Source organism: Notamacropus eugenii, chromosome 3 (genome assembly GCF_028372415.1).
Source record: "Notamacropus eugenii isolate mMacEug1 chromosome 3, mMacEug1.pri_v2, whole genome shotgun sequence".
NCBI lineage: Eukaryota > Metazoa > Chordata > Mammalia > Diprotodontia > Macropodidae > Notamacropus > Notamacropus eugenii.
The window spans coordinates 220,311,474-220,318,789 of NC_092874.1; positions in this window are offsets into that span (position 1 = coordinate 220,311,474).

The window sequence follows — 7,316 nt, forward strand, 5'->3', positions numbered from 1 at the left end:
CAAAGGAAATCTACCTATAGCTTAATAAATTGGACCTGGACTAAAGGTAGGGGAAGAAGGTAACTAAGGTTGATTGAAATTATAATTTTTCAGGGTATAGGCTACACAGAGTCAGAGGTAAGTTTTGAACCCAGATTCTTCTAACTATATACCTAGCAGTCTATCCATTTCCTAAGCTGAATCTATATGTTCCTCAACATCATCCTCAAAAGGGAAACAAAACTAACTGAAAGCATTAATGGAAAAATGTGGTATTTTTAAAGGGAATAGAAATCCCTCAAACAAATAAATACAGAGCTATAGACAGAAATGATGGAAGAAAAATATTCCAGAATTATACCATCAAAAGAAATCAAGCTCTTGGGACATCACAAAATAGTCAACTCAAAAAAGGAATTGATAGAGAAAATGAAATTGGCAAAAATATCAAGAAAAGAAATCAACAAAAACTAAGAAAGTTCAGGTCAAGATGATGGTCAAATTCAAAAGTTAGGAAACATTCGTGGAAAATGTGGTCTGTTTCTCTAATAGATAGGCAGGCCAACCTGAGTCACCATTATAAAGAGAAAGGACAGAGAGGATCACAACGAACACTTCTCTCACAAAAGGAGCTATACTCCAAGGCCAGCAAGGACAAAGATGTTATCCTTCAAGAAATGGAACATGGTGATCATGTGGAACTGGTATGTGGAGTGTACTACATGGTGCTAGCTGCCTGGTCCAGGTAATGCAGAGACCTGTCTCAGATGTTAAGTTGAAAACAATTGAGAATAATTGTGCATGTACCTGGGGGTGAAACAGAGTGATCCAAAGCATAACTGAAGAAAATAATTGTCAGTATTTCATACATCATAATATTACATTATATCCATTTGCCCAAATGTGTTTAACCATTACTCAATCAATAGATACATTTAACAAACCTGAAGGCATTATACAAAATGCAAAACCAATAAGATCCCAGAGGACAAGATGCATCATCTCTACATGAGGAACAAAATTATAAGATCCTTATATCTAGTGATTAACGCACTAATGCGTTTCTCAAGGCTATTAACCTGGAGATCGGAGATAAATATTAATAAGTAATAAACAGTGTTGGCTTAATTGAATGACGCAAATGAACTGAGGAAGGAAAGAAAAGAATAAAATGATTATGATATCCAATGATCAAGAATAAGAGAAAAAAAGAACAAGACAAAGAGGAAAGAATGAGGAGAGAAGGACCTCCCAGAGTAATACTCCTATCTCAAAGGCCTAGAAGGGCAGAGAAGTCAATTTTTTCTGAATTCAGTAAAATACATGAATTTTCTTTAGTGTTAGTGTTGTGTGTATGGGGGGAGTGGGTAAGAAGAGGTGCAGGGAGAAGAAGAAGAGGGAGAAGGAGAGAGCATTAAAAATGACACAGGAAAAAGACTAGTAAAATAAAGATTATATTCCACCCAGACAAAATAAATAATTCAACAATGCATGGTTGTTGAATAAAATATTTCTAAACTAGAATATAAATGTAGTATGAATTATTGAATATGAATTATTTTTTAAAACACCCATCAAAAATTATGAAGAACCAATACCAATTTATAAGAATAAAAGCTATTCCCCAATATAGAAGTGACCAAGGGATATCAACTTCCTGTTCTCAATGTTGTATCATATGTTCTTCACAACATGTCCATGAAGCATGTTCTGCTAAGATCTATTTTGTGTATGAAGAAACTGAGATCAGGTGTCATGGTAGGAATCTAATGTAGGATTTGGCCAGAAGTCCTATCTGTACGTTGTCAATACAAACTAGAAAAATCATTCATTCTATTGTAATTTGACCTACTCCTTTACAGCCATTAAAACAGCAAAGGTAATTGAGGTTTGAAATATGGAGGTCTGAATAAAAATCTCAGTGGAGTCAACATGTAGCATATGCAGTTCATGCATACAACTCCAGAAGAAATTACAACATAGGTTTTATAACGTGACAGTGTTTAGGCAAGAGTCAAAACCATCTATTGACTTGGGCTTTGGTCTCAGACAATGAAGAGGATGCAATTACTGACAACTAGTGCAGTTCTCAGCTGAGAAGTTGAAAAAAGCTTACCATCTGACTGTGACTTCAGGTCAGAAGAGTTTTGACAGAAATAAATATGGTGTCCAAATACATTAGCAAGGATTACAGCAAAGGGACATAGTTTGCTGAAATCTCCTCCAAATCAAATTGTTGAGAGACAACAGAATTTGCCAGTTTACAGAAAAACTCTAAAGGATGTCAGAAGTTCAATAAAGACAATTCATTAAAATCACCTATTTCTCCCTGAGGAGAAGGAAGAAATTGAATGAGAAGAGTCAGATGAAAAATGCCTGTTTACCACTTTTAACAAGACTTCCTGAGTCAAAGAAGATTTCAGAAATTGTCCCAAGTGGGGAGCCAAGATGGCAGAGTAGAAAGACACATATGTGCTAGCTCTCTCCCCACAGCCCACAAAATACCTATAAAGAAAGACTCTCAACAAATTCTAGAGCAGCAGAAGTGGAGAACAACAGAGTGGAGGAGATTTCCAGCCCCATGTGACCTGAAAGGGAGATGGGAAATGTCTGTTGCACGAGACATGGAGTGGAGCCCAGCCCAGACTTGGCCATGCTGCGTGGCTCTGGGAGAAGGGCAAAGCAGGCCTTGGGGCTGAATCTTCAGTCGTGGAATCCCTAGTGTCAGTAGCAGCGATTTGCAGATTCCTCAACCACAAGTGCCAAAGGTAAGTGACAGGATTTTTTCAGCTGGCCAGGAAGGGAGAAGAGCCTTCCCATAGCTCCAGCCTCAGGCAGCAGCCCCAGAGGCCACATCAGGCAGGTGGCAGTGGTTCCCACAGCAGCCCCTACTGCAGCCTGCATCCATTGTTTCATCGTAAAACCTCTAGGGACACTGAGCAGCTGACTCTTACCTCAGCCCTGTTTAGAGGCCCTGCCCCCACCTAATTCCTGAGGGATTTGAGCAGCTGATCTTTATCTCACACTGAATGGTGGCCCTGGCCCTGCAGTTTATCTGAATCTCAGCCCCCAGTGCTGGTTTAGTGGGACTGGAGGCAAGGTGGTTGTGAAGAGAAATCTCTGCTAAGATTCTGGGCACAAAAATCTCTTCCTGCTCCCAGACCAGTATACACGCTTGATTGTGCCACCTTGAAGGAACTGAGATCTTACAAATCCCCAGAGTATACCCTACTCTTGACAAAGGACCCAAAAGTCAAGTAACTGCTTGGCAAAATGCTGAAAAAGGGAAAAAAAATAAGACTATAGAAGGTCACTTGCTTGGTGAACAAATATCTTCTCCCATCCTTTCAGATGAGAAAGAACAATGCTGATCATCAGGGAAAAACATAAAAGTCAAGGCTTCTGTATCCCAAACATCCAAAATAAATATTCAGTGGTCTCATGCCATGGAAGAGCTCAAAAAGGATATTGAAAATCAAGTAAGAGAGGTGGAGGAAAAACTGGGAAGAGAAATGAGAGAGATGCAAGAAAATCATGAAAAGCAGGTCAACACCTTGCTAAAGGAGACCCCAAAAAATGCTGATGAAAATAACACCTTGAAAAATAGGCTAACTCAATTGGCAACAGAGATTCAAAAAGTCAATGAGGAGAAGAATGCTTTAAAAAGCAGAATTAGCCAAATGGAAAAGGAGATTCAAAAGCTCACTGAAGAAAATAGTTATTTAAAAATTAGAATGGAACAGATGGAGGCTAATGACTTTATGAGAAACCAAGAAATCACAAAACAAAACCAAAAGAATGAAAAAATGGAAGATAATGTGAAATATCTCATTGGAAAAACAGCTGACCTGGAAAATAGATCCAGGAGAGACAGTTTAACAATTATGGGACTATCTGAAAGCCATGATCAAAAAAAGAGCCTAGACATCATTTTTCATGAAATTATCAAGGAAAACTGCCCTGATATTCTAGAACCAGAGGGCAAAATAAATATTGAAAGAATTCACTGATGACCTCCTGAAAAAAATCTGAAAAGAAAAGCTCCTATGAATATTTTAGTCAAATTCCAGAGTTCCCAGGTCAAGTAGAAAATATTGCAGTCAACCAGAAAGAAACAATTTGAGAACTGTGGAAATAAAATCAGTATAACACAGGATCTGGAAGCTTCTACATTAAGGGATCGAAGGGCTTAGAATATGATATTCCAGAAGTCAAAGGAACTGGGATTAAAACCAAGAACCATCTACCCAGCAAAACTGAGTATAATTCTTCAAGAGAAAAAATGGTTATTCAATGAAATAGAGGACTTTCAAGCATTCTTGATGAAAAGACCAGAGCTGAAAAGAAAATTTGACTTTCAAACAGAAGAATCAAGAGAAGCATGAAAAGATAAACTGCAAAGAGAAATCATAAGGGACTTACTAAAGTTGAACTCTTTACATTCCTACATGGAATGATAATATTTGAAACTCTTGAACCTTTTCTCAGTATTTGTGTAGTTGGAGGGATTACACACACACACACACACACACACACACATGCACACACACACGCACACACACACATGCACATGTGCACACACATGCATAGAAACACACACATATAGACAGAAGGCACAGAGTAGGAAGGAATGATATGCAAAAAATAAAATTAAGGGGTGAGAGAGCAGTATATTGGGAGGAGAAAGGGAGAAATGGAATGGGACAAATTATCTCTCATAAAAGAGACAAGAAAAAGCTTTTTCAATGGAGGGGAGAAAGGGGGGGTGAGATGGAAAAAGTGAGGCTTGCTCTCATCACATTTGGCTTAAGGAGGGAATATCATGCACACTCAATTTGGTATGAAAATCTATCCAACACTACAGGAAAGTAGAGGAGAAGGGGATATGTGGGGTGTGGCAGAATGATAGAAGGGAAGGCAAATGAGAGGAGGTGGGTAATTAGAAGTAAACATTTTTGGGGAGGGACAAGGTCAAAAGAGAGAATAGAATAAATGAGGGGGCAGAATAGGATGGAGGGAAATACAGTTAGTCTTCATAACATGATTATTCTGGAAGTCTTTAGCAAAACTATACATGTGTAGCCTACATTGAATTGCTTGCTTTCTCAGTGGGGATGAGTGGGGAGGGAGGAAGGGAGAGAAGTTGGAACTCAAAGTTTTAGGAACAAATATTGAGAATTGTTTTTGCATGTAACTGGGAAATAAGAAATACAGGTAATGGGGTACAGAAATCTATTTTGCCCTACAAGAAAAGAGAGAAGATGGGGATAAGGGAAGGGAAGGGTGTGATAGAAGGGAGGGTAGATTGGGGGAAGGGGTAATCACAATGCAAGGTGTTGAGGGAAAGGGGAGGGGAGAGATGGGGAGAAAATTTGAAACTCAAAACCTTGTGGAAATGAATGTTGAAAACTAAAAATAAATAAATAAATTAAAAAAAGGAAAAATATCTATATGTACAGAAACTCTTATAGAAACTCTATTTGTGTTGAGAAAGAATTGAAAATTGAGAGGATGACCATCAATTGGGGAATGGCTGAACAAGTTGTAGTATATGATTGTGATGGATTACTATTGTGTTATAGGAAATGAGAAACAGGGTGCTTCTGGAAAAACCTGGAAAAACTTCTACAAACTGCTGCAAAGTAAAGTAAGAAGAATCAGGAGACCCTAACACACAGCAAGAACAATATTATATGATGATCAACTGTGAATGACTTATCTATTCTCAACAAATGCCATCCACCTTTAGAGAAAGGCTGATGGAATTTAAATACAAATAAAAGCATAATATTTTTTTTTTGGTTTCTTCATTTTTCATTTTTCTTTCTTGATGAGGGAATGGTCTGTGTTTTCTTTTGCACCATGGCTAATATGCAAATATGTTTGCATCATTACACATGTATAGCCTATATCAAATTGCTTACTTTCTCAGAGAAAGGAGAAGAAAGTAAGGGAGGGTCACAATTTGGAACTCAAAATTTTTTGAGTTCCAAATTCTCTCCCCATCTTCCTCCCCATGCATGTCTATAGTACACCAAGAAAGAGAATGTACACCCTTCCCAGAGGACTGCTTCTTGCCATAAAACTGAAATAATATTTACCATAACAGAAGTTTTAACGTGTTAAAAAAAGATTCTACAGGGACAAGATCCCCAAAGTAAGAGTCTAGAATAAAAAACAATATTCTGGGATTGAATCCAATCCCGTATGTTAATATACTCTCTAGAATGATAATGATGAAACCTGCTCCCAGGGGCAGCTGGGCAGGCAAAGAGTCTGACATTCAGACTACCAGCTCATCTAGTTGAAGAAGCCTGGGACTACTTAAAGGACACACATATGGAGAAGTATGTTTTGGTTGCTCTAAGTGCTTGGGACTTTCAGATGAATGGGCAGGTTATTGTATAGGAAGAGGAAGAAAAGAAAGAGGACTCAGACTGACCATGGTCTGCCTACAGTAGGTGCTCAATCAATGCTTGTGGGTAGTCATGATGGTGGACACTGCCAATGTTATGGCTCAGAGTCAAGGTAAGTTGATGTTTTCTTTCCTAAATCCATCTAAATTCCCTGTAAAAACCACCTGAGGAAAAGCTGGAAAGAGTCACCGCTGTAAATAAGGAAAACCTGAGGGTGGAAGGAAGCTCAGTCTCTCAGAGCATCATAGAATGGAAAGGTGGAAGGGACTTTCAAGATCATTTCCTCCAGCTCCCTCATTTGATGGATGAGCAACCTGAGACCCATTGAAGGAAATTTTAAAAAACACTTGTCCAAGGTCCTGAAACCAGATTCTAGCAGAGCTGGGACATCAGATCCTTTAACCCCTTTGTCATTGAAGATAACAACTAAAGGGAAAATAAAACCACTGAATTTGACTATTCAGTGATGACCTGTAAGAGAGAAGTTTCAGTAGGGGAGGGAAGCCAGGACTCAGGCTTCAAGGGATTGAGAAGAATAGGTGAAAAGAAAATAGAGGAATTCATGCCAAGCCCAGGCTGCTCTGGGCCTTCCTGCCTGCCCACAGATGCTCCACAAGCCTGGAATTTTTATCTAGACTTGTGCTGGAGCCACCTCTAGCAACTGGTAAGAGAAAATTGTTCAGTTTTCAATATGAGCACTTACACTTCTGAAAAGGTGGCTACAAAATCAAGGCTTGATTCATTGTTTTGTTGATTCTCTAAACTTAAGAAAGGTTAAGAAATACAAATTAAACTTAAAAGTGTCTGAGCACACATTTTTCCCCCAGGGAGCCTGGTTGTTAAATATTTACCAGCACATCTCTGTATTACTCTATAAATGTTCCTTGAGTTAAGCAGGAGCACAGTAGAAGGTTCAGAGAA